The 24,730-nt window shown below is 39.0% G+C and overlaps 1 protein-coding gene across 1 annotated transcript in view; it reads left to right on the top strand.

Moving 5' to 3' along the window:
* Positions 1-24,730, top strand: part of LOC118690557 (OTU domain-containing protein 7A-like) — a 108,869-nt gene that overhangs the window by 19,795 nt on the left and 64,344 nt on the right. The window contains 3 exon segments of the mRNA XM_036389343.2: positions 15,832-15,907; positions 20,799-20,916; positions 21,475-21,580. The gene's annotated coding sequence lies outside the window, so the exon portion shown is untranslated.

Below are 24,730 nucleotides of genomic sequence, written 5' to 3'. Positions count from 1 at the left end.
TTCAAGCTTGAAACATATTTTGGCAGCCAATATCACTCTAAATGAGAAAGCAGGAAAAATTGGAACATGGCAAACAGCATAGCTGTAGCACAATGTATTGATTTTTGGAATATCAGAAGTCCTAGCAGCTTTTGACACGTTTTCTTCCTGAAGTTGGAGGAAAAAAGGCTTCTGGTAAGGACCTAAAGAAATGAATGCTGTGTATTTCCAAGGTTTTCAGCAAAGGAGCACATTAAGTATGTGAGTAGCCAGAAGAGTCTTTGTTAATCCCTTTCCTGCCATCCAGTATCTACAGGCTGGGGAGAGGGACTTTATTTGGTGCAAATTTTAACAGAGCTGGTTTTCCTTGCATCAGTATATTCCTATTTGTGGAATATTTGTCACATGGTCCTATTACAATTTAAAGGAAAATAATTTAAATAATCCCTCCTATGAGCTATGACAATGAAATTAATTTTACACTAAAATATAAGTTCCCCTGCAGCTTTAGGAACAATTGACTTCACAGCTTTTCCAGACAGTCTTGTCCACTGCTAGAGAGGCAGCTAAATCTCCCAGATACAGTACAGTATGCTAAATATTTTGTTATTTAGACACTGGAAAACTCCTGTTAAACTTTCCTAAGTTGACTAGAAGGATGCCTACTTGCAAAAAACCTCATCATTTCTACAGTGTCTGTGGCATCACTTAAAGTTGCAGTTATTTTGCCCCACCAGTCATTGAGTAAAAAGACCTCTGCAAAAGAGGCATAAGCTGCTGTGCCTTTCATTTTGTCAATACCTGTGTGTGTTGGGAGGTTTTGGGGTGTTCTTTTGCTTTTATTGCCTTTTTTGGTTTTTGGGGTTTTTTTTGTTCAGAGAGGCTGATGCTTTGAAGAATAGTTGGACTGGCTGTGATAGGGACTCACTATTGGGTGTATATACAGTGTCAGCATCATCAGTGAGCAAAATCCTCCCCCTGTTCTTGTCATTTGTTAATATTTGAAAGCCAAGTAACTTGCAGAGCCTGGGGTCTCACTCACCTCCTCTGGGTGCCAAAGCCTTTCTTTGCAGGATCAGTACGGCAGAACTTGTGCACGTGTCCAAAGGGCTTTGCTTCTGACTTTGAAGTATCTCATCTAATGATTCCTCCAGATCTTCAGAGGAGTGGCCAGGAAATAAATAGATTTTGTAAAAGGAATCAGCATTTCTCTTCCTTTTTGCAGTAGATGATAGACAGAAGATGTAGGCTGATTTTGTGAGATGGGAAGATGTGTGTCTGCTGAGGTACAGCTCTGCCAACAAATAGAACATAGCAGGGGGTTTTGTTGCCATTTTGACTTCAGAGAGGGAAAACCAGACTAGGATCCATTTCAATGCTTGCTGGATGCCAGTGAACATAAGATTCCTTTTTGGACTTAAAACCAAAATTGTACCTCAATGTTTGGTTACCTGCTTCTACCAATAGTTCCTATACATATATAATTCTACATAACACAAAATTTCTGGGGGCTAGGTAGAATCCTTTTTGAGATACAGATTTTTCATTAAGTTTTGTTGGGTTTTATTTCAATAACACAAAGATATTGCATATTTTCAGAACTTATGTGATAATGAAAATTCACGTTATATTTCCAGCAGTTTGACTGAAAACTGCATTGCCTGGTGTGCACACAGCACAATTAAAAACTGTTCTGAAAGTCTGCAGTTTATTTATTTGTACAATAAGCAAACAATACAAAAATCCATACTGCGAGAGCTACCTTAGCAGATGACTATGCTTGAAAAATCCAATGACTAAGAAGTTAGGAAGTGATAAAAGATTTATCTAGATCAGTGTCTTATGTTTACTTATTACAATGCAACCTTGTAGTAAAGTCATTTATTAGGTCTCAATTTCAAGGTTGTAACTTGAGCATTTCCAACATATCTGAAAAGAGTCACCACAGAAGATTTTTCAAAATAGAACAATGTTTTTTAAAGATTAACTGGCTTTGTTCATCAGTTCCTCTTCCCTATCAATAGATGTGTTTTTTTCTGTATTGCAGATACTTTTTGAAAGTTTTGCCTGGTACTGGTTTAAATAGGAAGGCCTTTCACAAACTTGTTGAGGTTTTTTTATAAAGGTTTCTGTGAGGTCAGAGATCTGTGAAGGCTCACAGCCCACCCACACAAGTGTGAGGGGCAACACTCTGCAGTTGAGAGAGCTCTGTATTTATAACTGGAATGTTTTCTAGTCAGCCCTTTATGAATTAAAAGGAAATTTGTCTTCTTATGAGATGCTCTAACTACTTCCAGACAAAGAAAATGTCTTAAGCTAAAAACGTATTGCCATGCCTGACAGTCCACAGGCTGAAACAGGCAAGGTGAATGTGTAACTGCATTTAATGGTGTCCTCAGCTGTCAGGGTGCAAACTGCCAGTGAACACTTGGGAATGGAAAAGGAGTGGCAGTGACTGTCAGGTGTGACTACCAGGGTCCCTGTCCTGACAGCCCAAATGTCCTGTACTGTCACGTAGAATCCTGCTGGGTGCTTGCAGCACCAACATGGGACTTTATTGAGCTGTAAAAGTGTCTTTTTAAAGCCTAAGGGTAAATCTCAACTCATTTATTTTTTTGAAGGTGGGTTTCCAGTACTGTAGGAACACTGATCTGCCTATATGTGAGATGAGAGCTGAAATTTCTACAATATCTTCTTACAACATAAGCTTTATAAAAATAAAAACTACCTATTTACTTTGGTGGGGGGGGGAAGGGTAAGAGGAGATTTAGTTGTAGCCTAAAATTACCAGAACAGAGAGGAAGACAAATGATAGTAGGAATATCTTTTTAAGCATAGACATGGTAAAATGAGCTCTCTGACTTAGAAAATGGGGCTAGATAAAGCAGAATGGAAGCAGATGACCAAATTTTCAGTGGCAAGTTTAATTAACCATCTGGAATCTGAGGGGTTTTCCACCAGCTGAAGTCTTTCAATCAGTGCTGGTTGTCTTTCTAAAATCAGTCTTGTAGCTTAAATGAATAGGATCATAGAAGTATTAATGTTGGAGAAGACCTCCAAGTTAATCAAGTCCAGCCTTTGACCAGACACCACCACGCTCACTAATTGTACTGTGAAGTGCCACATCTACTCATTTTCTGAGCTCTTGCAGGATGGTGACTCCACCACTTCTCTGGGGAGCCTCTCCCAATGCTTAACCACTCTTTCAGTGAAGCAATTCTTCCTCATATCCAACCTGAACCTCCACTGGCACAACCTGAAGCCATTTCCCCTTACCCTGTTGGTTGTTATTTAAGAGAAGAGGCTGACTTGCTCCAGCACCTCATTGTCCTTCTTGTGACACTCCCACGCAACTTGGTGTCACCTGCAGCTGGGCCGTCCCCAAAACTGAGCCCTGGGGGACACCTTTAGTGACTGACCAACTGGATTTAGCTCCATTCCAATGGAAGTCACTGGCTTCATACAAAGATGACACAATTAATTACTTTGGCTTGCCTTACACAAGAGCTAGGCAGTCAGAGACCCTGAATTACACTACTGTCCTCTACATTACTACTTTGACTTCAATTCCATTCTTAAATTTATGAGGATAAAATGCCAATTTTTAAATGATATACTTGGAACAAATTTAATTGGTCAAAACTCTAGTTTTAAAAATGTATTGTTTAATTTTTTCCCATTTGTTCATTACAAAATTCTGATTAACCTTTTATTAATAATTTTCCTTAAAAGGTTATATCTTTATATCTCTAGTAAATGACAGAATCTGCTCAATTTTGAGAAAAATGCAGTGAAAGGGGAGGAAAAATCCCGGTAAACACCTTTCTGTTACGTCTTTTTAGATGTCCAGAGTGTTGGACATCAAAACAATAAATATTTCAGTTTACTTTTGGTATGAGTCCAGCTGTAACTTTAGTTGTTCTGGTTTATGTTTGGTGAAATTTAAATTCATAACAATTCAGTGTTAGATCAGGTTAAAAAAGCAATGCTTGACCAAGTTTTCAGAGTGGGTTGACTGCAGTTACCTGCTTATGATTTTTTGAGTTACAGATCTTGACAACTGAAAGAACAGTTTTGCTGTTGTCTAGAAACTTAGTATTCCTGTGGTCATTGCACTTAATGGAAAAATGAAGGCAAAAGCTTTCTCAGTGTCCACATCGTTCCATGTGCCTAATTTGATGAGTAAGGAAATTTGTGGGTGTTCTTTTCAGAGGAAGTGTCTTATGGCATGAGTTTGTTCATGTTGTAAATCACAAGCTACTGCCTTTCAAGGCAGCCCTCAGGCATAAAAGCCTGTGAGCACTATGAAGCCTCTTGCAAGACAATGTGCAGCTCTGTGATTGTTGACCCCTTTTCTTTTCTTCTTCAGTTTTGCACAGCCCTGTATGAATGTTTCTCCACTTGCATGTTTCACCTTCCTTTTTCAATGTGCCCAATTATGGCTGCAATTGAAGAAAACCAAGAAAGAAGAAAGATTCCTTCCCCTTCTGAGTATGAAAAAAATTAAGTTATGAAAGTATATGGGAATATGCTAATACATGTTTCTTTTATTTGTACTTGCTTGTAAATGTACTTGCTTTTCTAAGAGCTCATTCTTGACATAAACCTGGAAACACTGGAAAAAGGTACAAGTTCCCTATCATGCAGCTGATCTGTGTCCATTACGTATTTTGTACCTTGATGCCATCTGTCCATTGGCACACTGCATGGATAGAATAATAGGGGAAAATTCGAGTTAACTGTAAGCAGCACACAGCAGATATTGATGGATTTCTGATCCATGGAACAGCATCAAGTGCTTCTTGACTTAAAGACTTCCTAAAAATCTTTCGACCTTTTCTTCATATGATATTGTATTAGTTCTAAAATATTTTGCAATAACTAAACATTGTTTTAAAATGAATTTAAGAAATCTAGACTGAAATTTTGAGAAAATAATGTAAAATATGACAAATGTATTACTTTATATATATGTATCGAGAGAGAGAAAGAGAGAGAATCTACATTATGCTAGCTATCTGGTTTTCTACAGTAGTTCAAGGGTTCAGCAGTGATCATTGCTGAAAACCTCACTCCAGCAGGGCTCTTCCACATAAGGAAACCTTATGTGCTTACAATCAGCCAGCTGAATTGCACATTATCTGCAATCGTCAGTAACCTGCTCTATGTGACCTGTCCTAGTCAGGCAGCACTGCAGCATTTTAGAATAGGAGTGCTTACAGCCCTCAACTGAGTCTGACAAGTGCCTGCAAGGTCAAGGGAAGCCTTGCTCAGGTAGATTTAGATTCTGCAAGCTGTTCCATTTGGCTCTAATTGTCTGTGCATTTGGAGTATGCATGTCCATGGGGGACAGGATTACCAATGGAGTAAATCCTGGCCCTCTCCAAATACAAATTTCTGTGTTATTACTCTTTGCTTTCTTCATTCATTCAGGGACAAATGTCTTCATTGAGCTCCCAGACAGTTCTTTGCTACTTTGTTTGGAAATAATTTGCAAACCTTTGTTAGGAAAGAAAACTGAGACAGGAAATGTAGATAAAACCATGAGGGTGCAGATACTGGGGTGGGTTGTAAAGCTCTGCTTAGACTGCTCCTCTGGTGGAAGTCCATAAGAATTTACACAAATTCAGCAAAAATCTTGTTTCAGGTTATAGTTTAAAAGTTGTTTTCTTGGTCCTCTGGAGACATTAAAATATTTTAGGGAAGAACTGGTTGCAGTATAGTTCAGCTTTTCCCAAGACATCTCTTTAAGGTTTATTCCTTAGATGACATCCCTCTGTTCAGGTCATAAACACAGGGAGTCAGTAGTTCAGTGTCTTTGGCTAATACTATTTATAATGTTTGTTCTGTCTCTATAAGCAAGTCAAAGAATTAAAATTAGATTTCTTCTTGTTGTCTCAGAGGAACATGCAGATATAGAAGCAGAATTTTGGTTTTTACTGTGACATTGACAGTATTGATTAAAGTCTTTGGTACACACATGTAGACCCTTAAGCTGATCTAGACAACAAATCCCTTATGAAAGATGGTAGGCAAGAATTGCCTTCCTGTGGTTGGGAAATGTTTTTATAAGGGAGATAGGGATAATCTGAATAGGGATCTCACTCTGTCCTGGAATATTGATCAATATCTGCTTCAGCAATAAAATAACATTTAGCTAGAATGAGAATTTTCAAAGGGTCTGGAGGATATTGACAGCCTTGCATTATTTATTTTTGAGGATGAAGCTATAGAGAAAAATTTGTTTTATTTTCTTCTCTTGGTAAGCACACACAAAAGCTTCTAAAGTTTAGGGAAATTAAAACCAGTAAATTAGCATTCTAATATAGTGAATTTTTTCATCTGTGTTCTGAAGCTTTTGATATCCCTAGAATGATAATTCTTCCCTCCTGGAGGCGGTGTCAGAATGACCAGTTCTCAGGAAGTTCAGCCTCTAACAAAGAAGGGTTTTCTGTCCTGCTCCAGTGATTTGTTCTCTGTGGGTTTCTGTGTCTGAAACTTGTGTGAGGCTGGTTCTTGTCTGGGTGCTTTGGGAGGCCTTTGGAGGATTGCCTGGGACTTCCAGTAGTGACTCTAATCAAGCCATGGGACATTCAGTTGGAGTCCCAGTTCCTCTGAGATGCAGAGAAATCCTAGAATTGTGTTCGGCTCAGATGTACCACAAGTGTGCAGAAGAGATTTGCACGTGACAGAGAAATCCAGCTTGCCTAAGACAGAGAACTTGGCATCCTGTCTGACCTCAATACTGTTTGTTTTCTGACAGAAAATCAGAAATGGCAATATAAGACATAATTAAAGCTTTCTTCCCATATTCAATTTCCAGTGCATCAGTTCTGGGGAACCCAAGTAGAGATAAAGGGGGTGCGGAAGGGACCACACTGCAGGAGGCAGCAGATGGACCAAGCCAGTCTTTACCCTGTTACATGAGTAATTGCAGAGCTCTGATTTAGAGATGGAAAAATGTGCATGTTAATCTAGAAACCTTTTTTGTCTGGAAAAACCTCCACAGATTCTTGAGAAGCACATTGCAAATCATGAGGACAATTTGGGATTCCTGTTCTGGGTTTTTTGTTCTGAAATACTTGGTCTGCCCTGAGCATCAGGAAAATCTGGCTACCCTATTCAAAGTGTATCTCAGCTGGCTCTTTGCTGAAGCTATTTGTGACTTTTGAAAGTGTTATTGCAGTGATAATTTACAGTGTGTTCTCACGTCTGCTCGAGGGTTAATTAGTTTATTGTTTTATGTAGTGTGTTAAAAGCTTTTCTGTTCCATTTGAAGTTTGAACTGTAATTCAATGATGCCCCACACGTAAGGCAGAGTTACAGAGCAGGAGGTTAGAATGTGGTATCCCTTTCCTGCTGGGTTGCTGCCTTGGCATATTATCTGTTTGACATCTTTGGTAGATGAGTGTCTGAAAAGAGAGTGAAAGATGACAAAGAGATTTTGTTTTCTCATCTTCTGTATTAGGCATCTCACTCTCCTCTTATGGTGGGTTTTTCTGTTTCAGTTTGTGGCTCAGCAGGAAATATTCCAATTAACTTACGTCACAGATGTACCTTGTTGAAGATCACAGCTCATTTTCCCAGGCACTGCTACAGTTTTGTTACGTGGAAATTTTTTTAAAAAGGCAATGCCCTCTCTTTTTACAATTTAGTATAATAATGCTGGAAGTCTGTAGTACTTGAAACTCTCTTTATGGTCAGTTGCACTGTTTTGTCTGCAGCCTATTGCTCAGTTCCCTTCCAGCTGTAAAACCCCATTGTATTTTCTGACTGCTCAAACTGGGGCTGGTTTTCTCCTGTGCTGCCCAGTGTCCTTCCAGTCAGTGACATAGTTGCTCATTTGGAGATTCAGGCAGGCACAGTTCTGTTCATGACTTGAACAGGTTTTTACTAGTGCAGGATGACAGTCTTTCTATTGAACATTGGCCTGTGTGCATGCTGTGCATGCATTTCTGTTTTATTCATATGTAAAGATGTTCTGCCAGTATCACTATGGAACATGTTGATTTTTTTCTGGAAGAATGGCATATTTTGCTGAGGTTTACAAATTATATTTAAGTTGCTGTATATGTGATTCTTCCTTAGCCAGCTAACGACACAAAGTTTTAGCCTTTTAATTAACAAAAAGATTCTTTTTCTTTCAGTGAAAGGTAGTGTTGATGACACTTTGCCAGGTCAACCTTGGAGATGTTTTATCCTTGAGCAGTGTTCAGTCACTTGTAGTGAGGGTAAAGATACTTTTTTCTTTAATAGGCTACAGTAATATCTATATTATGTGTAGGGGTATAGAATATAAGAAAATAAAGGTAGTGTAGAAAGTAATCTTATCCCTAAGGAGTTGTAGCTGGGCCAATTATCAAAGATTAGGAGCAGGCTGCCTTGAGCAGGCCACAGCTGAACCAATGAGAAGCAGAGTGCTATAAAAGGGTGGGGTGGCCCTTGAGAAGGGAGCTGGAGTCAGTTGGCTCCATTGTGAGAAAGAGTCAGTGCTCAGAGGAGCTGCCCACGAGAAGCACCGAGGAGGTTTGGAACTTTAGTGATAAGGAGACAACAGTATGGAACCCCTGCAATAAGGTGGCAACATTATGAGGCAATAGTGGTTCTATATTGCACTATCTGTTCTTTCTAAGCCCATAATTCATCATTCTCCATCTGCCTTGGTCACAATATGCATTTCAGACAAAATACAATCTAACAAACAAGTGCAAAAAGAGCTTAAATACTTACCTTTAGAGGTAATAATAACCATCATACTCAGCTTAGTTTCTGATGGATTTCTGCTATTGGCCAAGCTGTTACGTTTAAATGTTGAGCTTCCTCAAATTACATGTTACTTACATCTTGTCACTGTGTTTGAATCACTTTGATCTGTAGTTCTACTGAGGATTTTGTTCTCTACTTTGACCTTTGTGCTGCACTTCAGAGCTCTTTACTTTGTCAAACACTACAGCAAGTGAGTGTATTTTGAAATGTTGCCTTGGACTTTTTGACAGACTTCATGTGTATAGTCTCAGGTGCTTCCAAAGTGCTTCTGCAAATGGCTGGTTCCCCTGATAGTAATTACACACACTTTGGATGCAGCTGGCAAAGGAACAAAGCCAAGCGGGATGGAGTTCAAGACACCTGGCAGTGTCACCTTTCTCCCAATGCCAAGGGACATGTGACAGGCTCACCTGCCCCACTGCCAGGAGTGGGGGGAGCTGTGGCTGCTCAGACTCTGCCTTTTGTCATTTCCACCTCTGTCATAGGGTGTGTGTGTCCTGTCTGAGAAAATGCCCCTGAAGAGTTGCTTAAGATACTGCAGGTTAAATAAAGGCACAATTCAATCCTTCTGGAAGGCTTGGGAAGTGAAATGGAACGTAATCACCTCACAGTCATTTTAGGGATTATTGTAATTTTTTCTCATTGCATTTTGTTGTATACTGCTTCATGCATGGGATATGACACTAAAAAGAGCTATTTGTCTTCTGTTGTAATTTACCTTCTTTCTGCTAGAGGGAGAAGAATACATACATGATAAGTTTAGGGGGGATAATATGGAATATCCTCTAGAAAATTTCATACTGGCTTCTGCCACACATGGTGCCTTAACACACAAAATAATTAAAAAAAAGAAAAAAGAGACAAGCAAACTAATGGAGTACTACTTAGGATATTTTTTTAAATTAATGCCTCTTACTTTTTCATAGAAATTATTAAAGCAAGAGCCATTTGTTATAAACAAATTTCCCATTACCCACCGTAAAAAATGTGGAATGTCTTCTGCTAAAACATCTGGGGCTCAATGAAAGCAGCCTGAAAGTGGAGAAATTAAATGAAATGTTACATTCCTGTGTTGTCAGATGTCTGTCAGCTGCTAGTAAGAAGAATATTAAATAAATCCTTTAGGCTCTAACTGCATGTCTCACCATAGGGTTAGGGGTAAATGTGTATCAAGTTCTCTGTTTTAAAATGACAGCTTCTCCCAAATGGGGAAAAAAATTGGTGGTAGTGATGTTAGTGAAGAGATGCATATTATCTAGAGATAAAGCTATGTATATTTCTATCTGTATAAATATATCAATAATACACAGGCATATAGATGCAGTATAGATGTAATCTACCTATATGTTGCATATAGATTCTATAAACATGTCATGTCTATATACATTTTAATGTGTGCAGAGCATTTTCTTTCTGTCCATAAAAAGTCACTTTTATTTTTTATATTTATAATGCTTTTATTCTAATGCATTTGACTTCTACTTATTAAAATATTTGCTCATTTCTTTGCATGTTACTTGGTAAGCTGCTCAAAAATTATAGCAGATATGGGGGGATTATGCTCCTTTTTATTAATGGGTAGGCCAGTTGAGAAATAAAAATCAGTTCTAGGGATTGAAGTAGGAAGTTCATCTACAGAGAATCATGTTTTTCTTATTGTCTACATTTGTAAGGGAAGATATGGAAATCATTTCTCTGACTTCAGCTGAAGAATATGTGAAGGGGATAACATAAGAAATCTGTGATAATCTTATGTACACAACTCTCTAACATGACATTTGGTTTTTTCAGTCTATAGCAAGGTTATGTTTCTTGCAGTTTGCATTAGGTGCTCCATAATGTCTTCCTTAAACCTTGTAAAAGATCTAATTTGGTGAAAAAATAATAAAAAATTTCTATTTATTAGTTTCTCCTAGTAGTTTGAAAGATGGAAGAAGCAGAGATTGGGGGATTGTTTGGTTAATTGGTTGGTTGGTTTGATGGTGGATATTTTTTCATCTTTTTCAATGAGTTTTGATACCTTCTACTGTGCAGTTAGTTGTTTGTGTGCTATACAGCAGAGCAGATCCAAGAAAATTCTTGGTAGGAAAATGTACAAAATGTACAGTGTGCTTGCTGGTAGGCTTTAGTAACAGATTACATTTGTCACTAAGCTTTACAGTACTTGCCATGTGTAAATATATTTTCTTTAATGTATTCTGGCCTAGATGTTGTGTCTCAGAGGAGAGAATTAATTAGATGGGGAATTCCAGGGCTGGATTATGTCAATGGCAAGTAAATCGACTTCTCTTCAGTTGATGTTAAGTTCTTTTTAAGATTAGTATAATTAGTCTGATTTTACAGGTGTAGAAACTGATTTGGAAAAGCAGAGTTACTCACTGGGTTTGTAGGAGCCCTGTGAAGCACATCTGGGGCCGTGGGAAGGCAGATACAGCACTGAGTTGCTGCTGGAACTGCAGCCTGGATGTCTCTGGGTGCCAATTAAACATTGGCACCCTGACATCTGACCCTAATTGAAGACATATAGGGAAACATCTCCCTTGCCATGGGCTGGACAGAACCAGGACCTTTGCAGATCAGCTCTATGTGTGGCACTGTCTGCTGCACTTAACATCAGGCTAATATTGAACAGTGTGGGATCCACACTGTAAATTCATGGCCCCTTTACAGTGTTTTGGTGGGCCTGAGATTTTTCTCTTTTCTCTCTTTCCACTTTCTGGACAAGTTTTGATGTTGTCCTCGACAGCTGGTAACATTGAGGAAAAGAGTGAGGAGAGGGATTTGAGGCAAGTGTTGTTCTGTGTCCCATTGAAATGCAAGGGGCTCTTAATGTGTCAGGATGTGCAAGCAGGAGGAAAAGAATAGAGAAATGTGTGAGCAGAGGTGAAGAACTGTCATACTGTACTGAATAGGCAGAGTAGGCTGATGTCATTGCCACCACAGGAACAAAAAAACCCCAGAGAGATGCTGGGCTTGATTACATCAGTTCATAAAATGGGCTTTGCTTTCCTCTTTGCACTACCAGCTTTGATGCAAACGCTGAGGTAATGCAAGAACTCTTAGTAGAAGTGCAAAACAACCATGTTGTAATTTTTTTAGCTTCAGAGAGGGTTCTTTGTTATTGAGGGAATGGTGATTGTGCCACTCATTTTAGTAAGTACCTTTTATAACAGATGACATTCAGCTGGACTGGTAGAGACACATTTTCATCCTTTGATGCCATTTCTAAGAGTCCTGGTTGAAATGGAAAATTTTACTTCTTCATCTTCTTTTGCACATACACAGGAACTTGAATAGAGAAGAATGGAAGTCCTGCATCATTTTAATGCATTGAAATATGCAAATAGACTTCTTTTTTTTTTGTTGTTGTTGAACTTTCTGCTTGTTCTGCCAATAAATATGAGAATTTGAATGGGTCTTACTAAGAATGCTTATTGAAGCAGGCTTCCCAGCTTGCTGCAGAGGGGGACTTGGGCTCAGGTAAAACACTAGACTGGCCAATATTGAAACAGCTGCCCTTGCAACGTGTTTCAGGAGCATGGGTAAATAAGGCTCTGCACCCTTACCGAGCTATTTGCAAAATGAGAGCTTAATTATGTTTTGATGTAGCTTATTGATACACAGACACATAGATATTGTAATGAACTTATCTTGGGGTTTAGGAAATATGTAGTTGTTTTGCAGAATTCTACTGTTTTTGTTAAATAGTAGCTATCAGTTTTAAATTGCTTATCCTGTACATCACATCTGAATTTCATACTTTATACCAGCATGGTTTGAGAAATGTTTAGAATGTGGTTTTCACAGGGACTGAGAGGACATGTACTGGGGAATGCCCTTAATAAAAGGGAACCATTAAGGGTGATGTGAAAATAATATTGATTTAGCACATGAGAAATAACAGTTACTATTTTATTTAGCATAATAAAAAATGTGGAGTAGGAGGAGGGTAATTTTTGGAGCAAAACTTCGCATTGTGAAGAAGTGAGGGCATCCTGGGTCATTTTGCCAATGAAACTCTATAACCATGTAAACATAAAACATCAGCTTGAAACACTTAGTCTAAGATATTGGGCATTTCTCCTTTAAAATTCTGTCTTGCCTACTTTTGAAAAAGTAGAGTTAAGCAGTTTAAAATTTTGTTTCCTATGATATGCAATATGTAAGGACTTTCTGTTAATATCATGCTAGAATCATCAGACAGTTCTGTTGCTTACAAGAGAAAACAATTTTGTGATGTATTTCCCTCTCATATTAGGAAAAAACCCACATCTGCCCATAAAATTTACAATTTTCCAAAGGATATAGGAAAATTATATTAAAAAAAAAAAAGGGAGGAGGGGTGTGAAGCAAGCATTCAAATTTCCATGGAAGCTCTGTGTTTATGTAAAGTACAGCAGCTGCACTGCAAATTCCCCTCTCTGGATGACCTCAGTTCTGAACAAGACAGACTGTTCTGGGTGCAGGTGTGATTACTGAATTATTTGTTCTGTTTTAGTGTCAGTCAGTTACAGAGAAGTATTATGAGTATTATGGGAATAAAGTGAATTGGTAGATTTGGTATTCCACAGTTCACTATGTGCCTTCCTGCTATTGCAGAAATAGTTTATTTTATTCTCTTGAATTGCATTAGTTAAATAGGACAGACAAGAGGAAGGGACTCCAGCAACAACCTCTGAATACATCAGGCAGACAGAAAGGCAGGACTGCACTGAAGATACTGCTCGACATAAAAGACAGTTTTGACAGCTGAATTAGGATTTTTTTTAAGAGGTTTGTATATATTTTTGGAATTGAGAATTTTAATTTGCTTCTCCACGCTTCTTGAGAAATAGAGCTGTGAGAAATGCTCACTCCTAACACATGCATCCAGTCAGCCTTGGTCTGAATGGGATTGTTCTTGTCATCCTGCCAGCAGTTTTCCAACCTACCTTAGGTCACATTGGTCTTTGCAGGGTGTCTGTACTTATTTATGTTCTGCGTGCCTTTTATCTCTAACTGGTTTATGCAATTTTATAGGAAAATCCTTTTCTTTCATCAGTGTTTGGTGCAGACTGCCAGAGAGCAGGACTGAATGTACTGAAATGTGGCTGCTTTTCTCACACTTGTCTCCAGCCAGGCAGGTGCAGTCAGAGTGGATCCTGAGTTCCTGAGCACCTGATGTACAGCATGTCAGCTTTTCAGGGTCTTGGAAGAATCAGCACAGATCTAGAACCCACAAAAGCAAGTCCTTATAGAAAGATGAGTGTAGCTTCCTCCAAATAATTAGCAAATCCAGGCTTTCCTTTGACAGCCATATAAGAGAACTATTCACTGCAAGATGTGTGACTTCAGCAGCCAAGGCAAACTTGCACTTGTAGGAGGTTTTCCCTTTTATTGATGAAAGGGCAATAAAAGGACATGGCACTTCATGTGAGTGGTAGTCCTGTAAGGGTTAAGGAGTGATGGCAATGGTATCTTTATGCATCCACTATTCTGTTCCTTTTCTCTTCAAACATGGTCCTGACAGGACTGGCTTTGTGTGAGGCACAGAGCATTAGTACAGAAATGTGTGTGAGAATTTGGAAACATTTTTTTAAAAGGCAAGGGGATTAAGATTCCTATGCAAAAAACAATGTACTCATAAACACTTTTGTGTTGTGTTTAATAAGCTTGTATTATGCTGTGTGCTTTAAGTAAAAAACAGATGGAAAATGGAAGGACATTTGCTGAGACTGATTGTAAATACTGATCTTGTTTCTGATCCAGTGCAGTTTCTTTAAATTATCTAATTGAAGACATATAAGGAAACAGATCAGGTATCTCTGAGGATTAACAAGGGCTTTGGGTGAGTAGGGGATGATAAACGGGTCAAAGGAATGTGTAATCAGTGCAGTCACACTATAGCATGATTCTCCTGAGCATGACAATTGCATACCTTTCTTTTAAACCATCTGAAGCAGATAGATCTTCCTCATGAAATTGGTAATGTGCTTATGGTAGAACTTGGAAACACATCAACATTTCTGATGGTGGGAAGTGGAAGTAGTGGAAGAGGGATTTGGCAGGGTCAAGGACAGTTTGAGCACCACGCACTGCTGTTGGTGTTGGGAGTAGTGAGACACTGTGGTGGTAAACAGCTGGGGTTTCTCTGAGTCATTCATTCTCCCTTCCCACCTCATGGCTCTGTCTACCTGCGTGGGTGGCCAGGTGCATTTCTAGGCAAGGAAGTCATTAAAATTGATGTCACATCTCACAGTCATGTAAGGGGGGAGAGGGGACATGATTGCATCTTTTTGTTACCTGTTTTGGAGCCTTTGTGCACTCACAAAGTGAGTGCTGTACGTGACCACCAGTAAAAAGGGCAAGGGACCAACACAGCTTGTATCTTTAGTCTCACCTGTCTGTGATAATGCCAGGCACTAGGCTGCACATCCCTATTATGGTGCAGGAAGGGTCTTGTTCAGAAACACAACTGTGAATATCTTCTTGTATTCATCTGCCTTTCTGCTTTCTGGGGGTGGATGGTGGTTTTAGGTCGATAGCAGTTGATCTGATCAAGGGTATAAAGGTTAGGGGTGATACAGTTGGGGACATGTTAACTTCAGCAGGTAGCATGGCTTGTGCTTGGACCAATTCTGCCTCCTGCTGAGAAAAACTGGTGCAATAATAAAGTGTCAAGGCTGGGTGTCTTGGAGCTTGATGAAGGTCACAGGTCAGAGTTCATGGTGTGCTCACTGTCCTGCACTAACAACTTGTGTCTGTTAACATCAGGGCTGGCCATTTTGCTTCAGAAAAGGCACCTCCATGTAGAAGCTTAGGGCAAGGTTGCTACCTCAGCATGAGGCTACAGTAATCTGGAATAGTATTTTGTGTATGTGTTCTTTTGTTAGCTGGTGTAAGGTAGCAGGTCATCCTGCTTCTTTTAACAATAAAATCTGACACACCTGAGCCCAAGGAGGCCAGCTGGAAGAAGATATTGAAACCCCCAGTAAGTGAGGTAGCATCATGTAGCATTCAAACAAGTTATATATAACTTGAGATAAATAAGAGTTGTTTCTTTATGATCTTTGAACTTGTTTGCATGTTTCTTATTTGTTCTTTCAGATAAAACAGTGAAGTCTTTAACTGCTCCAGAAGAAGAGGGTCTGGAAGGAAAATGTCTCTGGCAAAGAAGTATCAGGTAACACTGGTAGTGGGGAAATTGTTAATTTTAAAAATATTTATCTGAATCAGTCTTGATGAATTGAGTTACACCTGAATTTGAAGTTACAGGTTCAGAGGAAGAAAATCTTGAGCTCTCGGTCACTGAAACCAGAAAAGTGCCTGCTTTTCATTTTTATGTAAAGTGCTACTGCTTTTGATATGCAAATAGTGCACTATACTTTGTGACCTCAGTCTTCTAGAGAGCAAAAGGAAGGGCAGAGAAAAATCTGTGTGGTGCAGGAATTCAAATGATATGGAGACAGGGTTCCTACTCCCTTTCACAATACAGTCCTAAATTCCAGTAAAGCACAAAGAGATCAAATCAGCTTGGACTCTGAGGGTAGGGATTGCCCTGTGTTGTAAGGGGCATTTGATAATTCCTGGGTGCCATGAGTATAAAAGGTAACTGAGATGACTGAATGTTAAAGGAGCTGGAGCAAGCAGTAATAGAACTGAGTGGGCTGTAGCCGAGTGACAGCTCATCATATAATCATCATGTTTTCCACTTAGAGCATCTCTGAAAAACAAGAAAGCTGGTTTAATTCTTTCTGCTTTTCCTCTAAAAAGAGATTTTGAATTGTTTTCTGGAAAACCTTCATTGACTTCTGGGCTATAGGTACATATTTTGGGTGATAGAAGAGTTATTGCCTGTGGTTCAAAATATATTCTCACACTCAGACACCCCTCATTAGATCATAGGAGGATTTCCCTTAGTCATTTTTCTTTTTCCTTAGTTGCCTTCTCTTGCACAGAGGTCAGGTTGGCTCTGCTGGCATTTCATGGTATAGAAGCAATCACTGAGGAAAGCAGGAGTTTGTGCATGTTTTGATGTCTTTGATGCACCATTCTTCTTCCTGCCCACATCTCACCCCCGAGGAGCTGCCAGAAGAATCCTAGATGGGCACAGATGGATCAGCTGAGTGGCTTTGAGGGCAGCCCTCTGCCCTCCCCATGGCTCAGCTGTACCATGGTGGGGAGCCAGGCCATTGTGCCCCCTTCTTCTCCCTCAATCCTCAGTTCCAAGAAGCTGATCAAGGAGAAACAATGGTTCTGTGATTATGTAAAGCAGTAGCAGGTTCCCAGTTTTTATAGGAAGCTCTCACTAACCTCTAAGTCAGTCTTTTTTTTTTTTAACATTATCAGGAGAACGGCAACTGGAAAATGGCTTTATTAGGTGAAATAGGATTTAAAGGAAAATGGATCTCACGAGATGAAGCTAAAATCAATAGGAGATTGCACTTTATGCTGTGAGTCTTTAAGACTACATATGTACTGTGTGGTCTAGTTTTGGGTTAGGAGCTTGTCAGGTTTTGTATCCAGAGGTGGCTTTGCAGTTAATAAAATATTATTCTTTTTAAAGTTAAATTGCATTTATTATTGGTAAAGGTGGAGCTGTCTCTATGAAGTTGATGAAGTGTTGCCCTTTAAGGGTGAAGCTATGGCTGTGTTTTCCTGTGAAGTCATCAAACTGTGTGGTTGGTGCAGAGTGTAGGAGAGTAACTTCAATTCGACTTCTGTATTCTTTCAGAAGGGGTAGTTCTGTTAGCAGCAGTGCACTCCACTAAAGTTTGTGCAGCTCTCTAGCAGTAGGTTTTTCCACTGCAGCCCACCACTGAAGTATCTGTATGACTGGAACTTGCTTTGCTGTTGGCTTTCAGTTACTGTTGTGGGGGGTTGCATGTGTATGAGGTTCAGAAATAGCTTTTTCACAGAAATTTGGGGCAGATAAGTTAACTAGAAATCATCAGAAATTAGGAATATATATGCCAAAAGTCATTAATGTTCTGCCACTTCGGAATGAATGAATGAAGGACATACATTATCATTTAATTAAGAATTCTGAGCTTTTAGTGGCTAGGGGAAAAAAAGAGCTACTTATTTAATAGTGTTTTTAAAAGATGAATATGTTTAATAAAGTGTAGGTGTTCACAGTATTGGGGAGGCAAAAACAAGCTTTATGGTCTTGTATTGACTTCTCAGTCATATTTACAGACCACTCAGACAATCAGCAGAGCAGGTGTCGCCAGGTGGCCCAAAGCCAGTGGTGCAGAGAAGGAAGGAATCCACCTGTTCTGGCCTTCTGGGGTTTAGCATCACCTTTGAGTCAGTGCAGACTGCTTTTCCTAGGGAAGTGCTGTAAGGCAGATAGGTGGAGATTGGGGATAACATCCTCTGTTGGTTCAATTCAGATTGTACCTATCTTATTTCAGAAAATGAATGTAGAATGTAGATAATTGATCAGCTTGACAGCTGAGATTTGGTATCTTTCTAGCATGGGCCTGGAGAAGTGCCTTTGTTTTTTGTGATAAAGAACTAAGTGTAAGGTCTTGATTAAAAAGAGAGTTTTCCCTTGTGAAAAGGTGTCTCTAGCTTTTGACCAGTCAAACATTTGCTGTGTTTTCTGTGACTTCATGCTGATACCACAGATACTGACACATAACCAGACATCTGCCTCAAAGTGACATGTGCTCTGGGAGCTAAAGGGAAGGTACAGAAAGCTTCCCAGTATCTTGGTGATACTGCTTCTGTCACCAAACCCTTCATGAGTCATCAGAGATTGTCACATTTTGGTTATGCCATAAACAAGACTCAGGTTGAATTTTGAAAGTATTAATAACCTTTATAGGAACTTACTGTAAATGTTTCATGTTCTTTCCAGAAAAATTTTCTTGTGGTTGTTTCAGTTTCACTCTAGTGCCATTTGTTTTTCTTTCATTATGGATGAATCATCAAATAGCTGAATGTAGAATTGAATTTGACTGAGGTCAAATTCATTGCTTGTATTGGTAACTACAATTTCATTTAAATCTGTCGTTCACACTTGTAAGAAGCTGTGGCTTTTGCTCTAGCCTCCTCACTGAAAGACACATTTTGCCTCTCCATGCACGTTATTTGTGCTGTCATAGGAATTAAACCCAATTAGGATGACACCAATATTCTTTCTCTCATTTTCCTAACCTCTGTTTTATTACCCAGTGAATGCATTTAAACATCCAGAAGGCAGAGAAACCACAAGGGACTTTTCTCTGCAGCCCCTTATGTGTTAATTTTTTTCCTTCAGGTTTTTACTATCTAAAGAGATATTTGTTCTGGCTATCTTTTAATTTCTGCAATTGGAACAGCTGTTTATATTGGGCCTTCAGAGAGACCAAGGTCTTTGATGGTCAGTGACACTCTGAGAAGTCCTTCCATGTGTGCTGTTTCTAACGGAGTTGTGAGTGTGCAGCGGCTGGGCAGGATGAGAGGGCACCAGGACAGACAGGAGCATTACTGATGCACCACTTGCTCTCGGTGTGGCTGTAATGCATGTGTGAAGGAAATGCTGCTGTTGCAAAGGAATCAGATGACCTCACAGATATTGAGCACCGTTTTTCGTTTATAATTTTGCGTACTTGTACAATCTGCACATAACAATAAAAACACTACAGTGAAACTGAGGTGAAGTTTGGGTAATGTTTCAGTCTAGAAGTTTCAAGTAAAGACTTTGGCAAGAATGAAAAAAGTATCTGGATTTTAAATCTCTTTAAAATGTCTAAATTTGGCATTTTGGATTCTTTCCTATAATGCTGAGAATTAAAGATGCGTTATCTTTAGTAAAAAATGTTAGTAAAGTTTTAACAAATTTCTACCAGTAGAAATTTGTTAAAATGTACATGTAAGTTCCCAACAGCATGGAGTTGTATCTTCATTTTCTAAATCTTCAATGTGTTGGTTTTGTGACCACCACCACTAGTTGGAAATACTCTGTATATGAATATGGAGACTATTTAGCTCTTTCTGGTCAGGTAACCATGGTTGTTCTCCCTTTTCAGTGCAATTCCACAGAATAGCAAACTTAATACTCTAGGTGGCTGACATGAGTTCACCAGGTGAGCTCAGCTCAGCCTGTGGAGCAGGTAGTGTCTAAGGGCTTTTAAAATGTCCAAAGGTGTGTTATGTTGAAATCAGTTTGTGCAACAGCATATACATGGAAAAAACACAGCTAAAAGAGTGGAAAAAGAAAATAGAAGAGTGGATTGGATTTTCTTTTTAACAAAGGCGAAAGTGTAACTAGGAGGGATATAACTTGAAAGAATTGTGTGATGTCACAATTAATATTCCTAGTATTTAAAAATTATAAGAATGAAAGCCCCAAAAACTTTAGATTATCTTTTAAGACTTTGATGAATGATGCATAGACTAATAGAGAAGCAATCAGTGTCAAAGAAAAAATGTTATTTGGTCACAGCATTGCTAAACAGGCTGTAAAAGAAGAGTATGTGCAGGTCATTTTTGATCTCTTAGCAGGTCAAGCAGATCAAAGCTATATAAACTACAATATATATCCAGTCAGGATGCAAAACACTTGAGATAAAGCTCATTAAACCATGTAGGTCTATGCTTCATGGTTAATTTAATTAATATTGAGGATTCTTTTAGATCAGTGTACAGTACTTGTTGGTCTTGGGGTTACTGTTTTTTTTTTAAATAATATTATTTTTCTTTTTAACAAAATGAATACTTTTCAATCTGCAGGTAAATTTTTCATAAGTAGAAACTGACTAAATCTATTGGATCTACTGGAGTATTTTACTCAGTTCTGCCACAGACAGAACTGGTCAAACTGGTAGAAAACCAGCCCTCTAAACTGATTTTGAGATGTGTTTCCTCTGTTTATCTAAGCCAAACTTGAAGGGGGCTGGATTCCTAAGAAGCTGCCATCTGATGTAGATAGCATAGAATTATTTTTTTCTATAATAATGCTACAGAAAATGATTCCAGGGTCAGAGTGTGTGGTGGGTATGACAAATCGATGCAGAACAGCAAATTAGTGTCACTTTTGGAATAAAACAGTAAAACTTGTTCTGCTCTTCTCTCTGTCTTCACAGGCACATGATACTGCAGAGATTCAAAATCAGAAGTAAATCAGCTGGACAGTTGCCTCCTGCCTTCCTAAATAGGCAAACATATTAGCAACAGAAGAAGGGGCCTACCTACCTCATTCCTGTGAGTAGCTATAAACATCCCCTTCACCCCTCAAATCAGCATCTGCCAGGTAGTTGTTTTGGAAAGCTGAGCATAAGGATGTGGTGAAGAAAACAAAAATTTTAATTTGTTTTCTTATTGGCAACAATTAAGTGTAGACAACTAAAGAAACCAACTAAAATTATTACCAGGCTACCCACATGCCTATTGCCTGTGACTGCACAGAGCTGATGGATGATGCGTTGTTACTCATTAAATCAACCTTTTCCTGTGCTTCCTAAAGCTTGCATGCTGCATAAATTCCTAAAACCATCCATATCATTGCCATGTTAAACTGATGCTGCTGTTGATGTGTCACTGCAGAAGCTGTCTGGGGCTCAGTTCTTTGCTTTTGTATTTCTTAGCAGTTCATTCTGTAATAACATGGTGTAACCCAATGTGAGGCTTGAACAGAAGATCCCCAGTGACCCCCTTGGTCAGGGCAGTGAGCAGAACAATGTTTGCTGAATTGCTGCTGTGTAGCTGATATTCCTGCTCTGAACTGCCTTTTCCTTGCTGACTTCTCTGTCCTTTCTCCAGGGAGAAGGTGGGTTTGCTGCTGTGGATGCCTGCCTTGTTTGCTTCACCAAAATGAGTTAGGGCATGCAGGAGAGAAGGGAGACTTTTGCAAGCAGAGCCTATCATGGTGAGTCAGATTTTGTCCATGCTTTTGCTGTAGAGCTTCTCACTGTCCCTGCATTGCTTAAACCAAACTGTTTACACAGAATTCTCTCTCCCCTGGAAGTATGTTACACATAACACTTCCTTGGCAGCAGTGCTGGATTGAGAGGTTCTTCCCTACTGCTTTTGCCTCCCCTGCCCCATAAGGTCCACAAAAGTGCTTGGGGGGACCTTCAGCAAATTAAAGCAGCAAATTGAATGGAGCTGAAAATAATTACTCTCTACCATCTATGCATGAAAAGTATGAGAAACTAGTCTGTAGCTTTGATTTGGAACCACAGCATCTGTCTTGAACATTATCCTAAAATTAAGTACATGTGAACTGTATTTTTAATTTTGAGTTGCTAAATACCCTCTAAAATACCTCATACTAATACTCATAGAGATTAATTCTGCATGACTATAGATTAAGTTTTCTGTCATTGTATACTGTGATTGTGAAGGAGTCCCAAGAGTGCAGTCCCAGTCCGTAGCACTGCAGCATGGACATTGTATTTGCCCTGGTATCTTCATGTAATGGGTTTGTTTCTAATTTTGAAGCTTAACCTTAGTTTTGAAATTTACTGCAAAGAACTTTCTCAACAGCAACAGGGAGTAATGAAACATAGTTTGTTATAGAAGCATTGCTTTTCTCCCTCCTTCTCATGGTGATAATTCTGTCTCCTGTCTTGCCTTCTTTATTGCCTTCATTTTTCCAGGTTTTCCCAGCCTCCCACTTCTGTGTTATCTCAGTTTTCACACAATCTCAGTATCTTGTATGGATGTGTCAGGTCAAGCTTCTGGACAGAGGGTTCCCACACACTGCACTCAGACAGGCCTAAGCACTTGTGTGTCTACAAATATGACAGTTTTGAGTTAATTCAGGATTAATTTAAACAAAAACAAATGCAGTATCTTCTGAAAAATGTTTCCTTTCAAGCAAACCTTCATACCAAATACGTGTAAACAGACTGGATCGTGCATGGATAAACAGAAAACCAAAGTTAGAGCTCACAAATCTTTCTTTCCTACTTTCAAGCATTAATTTGTCCCATTCCTGTGTTGTTTTGGGAGCACATTCTTTTGTTTTTGTTATTTGGTTTTGGTTTTGGGGTTTTTTTTTGTGGGTTTGGTTTTTTGGTTTGGTTTTTTGGGGTTTTTCTTTTTTTTTTTTTTTTTTTTTTTTTGTCTCTGACTGCCAGAGGTCTCTGCTTGAACATAGTTTCTACGTCTGTCTCTGCTTGAACACAGATTCTTTGTCTCTTCCTTTCAGAAGTGGGACTTGATGTTCCAAACTGTCTTAAGGCTCTTGAACTATTGCTGAGCTCATCAGTTCTCTCTATAGCTGATGCACAAATTTTTTCTAAGCTCCACCCTCCTCTGTGCTTACTGGATTTTATTTAAGCTTTTGAGGATTAAGTATGGTATTAGTAAAACCTTTGGGATTCTTGCTGAGAATTGTACAAGTATCCATTTTGATCATGGAGAAGCAGCAGTATCCATGTTTTGAATACAGAATTTTTCCTTTGGAACCATTGTCACTTCAGAAGTCCTTGTGAGTTTGGACACTGCACTCAGCATCTGTGAGTCCCTGTCTTTCTGCTTGGGTGTCAGACTACTTTGATTTGTCCTTGCCAGATCACCAGCACTGAGCAGATTGCATTGCTCTGTTCTGCTGGGACAAAGTCAATCCATGTTAATGGCTTCTTTAATCTTTTAAAAGTGATTATTTTATTTGGGGCAGTGGCTCTAGCCAATTCCATTCTCTTGCTAGGGATAGTAGTCAAATAGAGATAAGCAGTGCCTGAATAAGACAAGTCAGACTCTAATCTTGCCTCATTTTGTGCCTAATTTATCTGAAAAAAAATTCTGAACTTGGTTCTCAGAAGTCATAAAATTGCATGGCTTATGTGATTTATCTTCTCCAACGTTGATTTCAGGTAATACTGATTAGCCCTCTATATACCATTAAGTCTCATGTATCTAATCTAAACCAGATTTGTCCAATGTATCTTGTTTGTGCATCTGAATTGTCTAATTCTACTGTATACTTCTGTTAAATTTTGGATTTTAAGGTCCAGAAGAGGGAAAAATTAGAGCAGACCAAGGAACCTGCAGACTTGAAGAAAGAGGAGGAAATTCAATTATCTATTATTCCACCTTGCATAAGGTTTTTTTAATAGTATAAGTCTCTTTTAAGCTACTGATTGTTTTAGTAAAAATAGATCCTTCCTGGATATTTCTTTTACCAACTTCACACAACTTACTTCTCTAAACCCCTGATGCCCTGCTTTAGATGGCTAAATCTTCAAGTCACAGGTGCTGTTTGTTGCTGTCTTGAGCTGTGGGAGCCCTTCAGGTCCTACTGAGCTCAGTGTCTACTAGAGCAAGGAGGTGGTCTGCCTTGTAAATAGGCCCAAGTATCTCTCACCCTTCCTCTTTGAGCCTCCTGGGTGCTTCTCCTTTGCAAAGGAATTTCCAGGTTCTACTTTGTTTTACACATCTGCATCAGGCAGCTGCTTTTTCCAGCAGGGCTGGGGACAGCATCACCCAAAGCACAACCAACTCCTGCCTACGAGTTGTCAGCAAACTGCCTTCTTTGGGATGTAGGCCATGTCCCAGAACTCTCCTGTAGTGAGGAGGTGGTTATCACTTTTAATTTTCTGATGCAGTTACTATAACTTGTAGTCAGAGTGATAAGACACAAATGTTATTCCATTTTATTTAAGTTTCATCTTGGTGGTTGCTGTGGTAGTATTTTTACAGAAGCTGGCTTATTATAGAGCAGTGGCATTTGGTTTTGCAAGTAACTGGGACACATTACCTGTCACTACAGGCAGCTTACTCTTGAATTCATCATTTGGCAGTTACTGTTCATTTTAGGCTGATTTAAGATGATGTACCATTTGATTATAGTCTGAATTTCAATATTGAATTTGTCCTAGGAATCTTCATTAAGATACAATTAATAAAGATTAATTGCTGCATTAGGATACTTGGGCAGCTCTGCCTAACGTGGGTGGAAGTAGAACTGTGTTGTAATTACAGACAATGCTCTGTCATTTTGAGTTTTAATTTCTAGCTGGATTGGTTATTTTAATAACTGTCTATAATCAGATGTTATATTACATAATAG

Source organism: Molothrus ater, chromosome 13 (assembly GCF_012460135.2).
Source record: "Molothrus ater isolate BHLD 08-10-18 breed brown headed cowbird chromosome 13, BPBGC_Mater_1.1, whole genome shotgun sequence".
Classification (NCBI taxonomy): Eukaryota; Metazoa; Chordata; class Aves; order Passeriformes; family Icteridae; genus Molothrus; species Molothrus ater.
The sequence above is the reverse complement of the archived record's forward strand: the minus strand, read 5'-3'. Positions and strand labels throughout refer to the sequence as shown.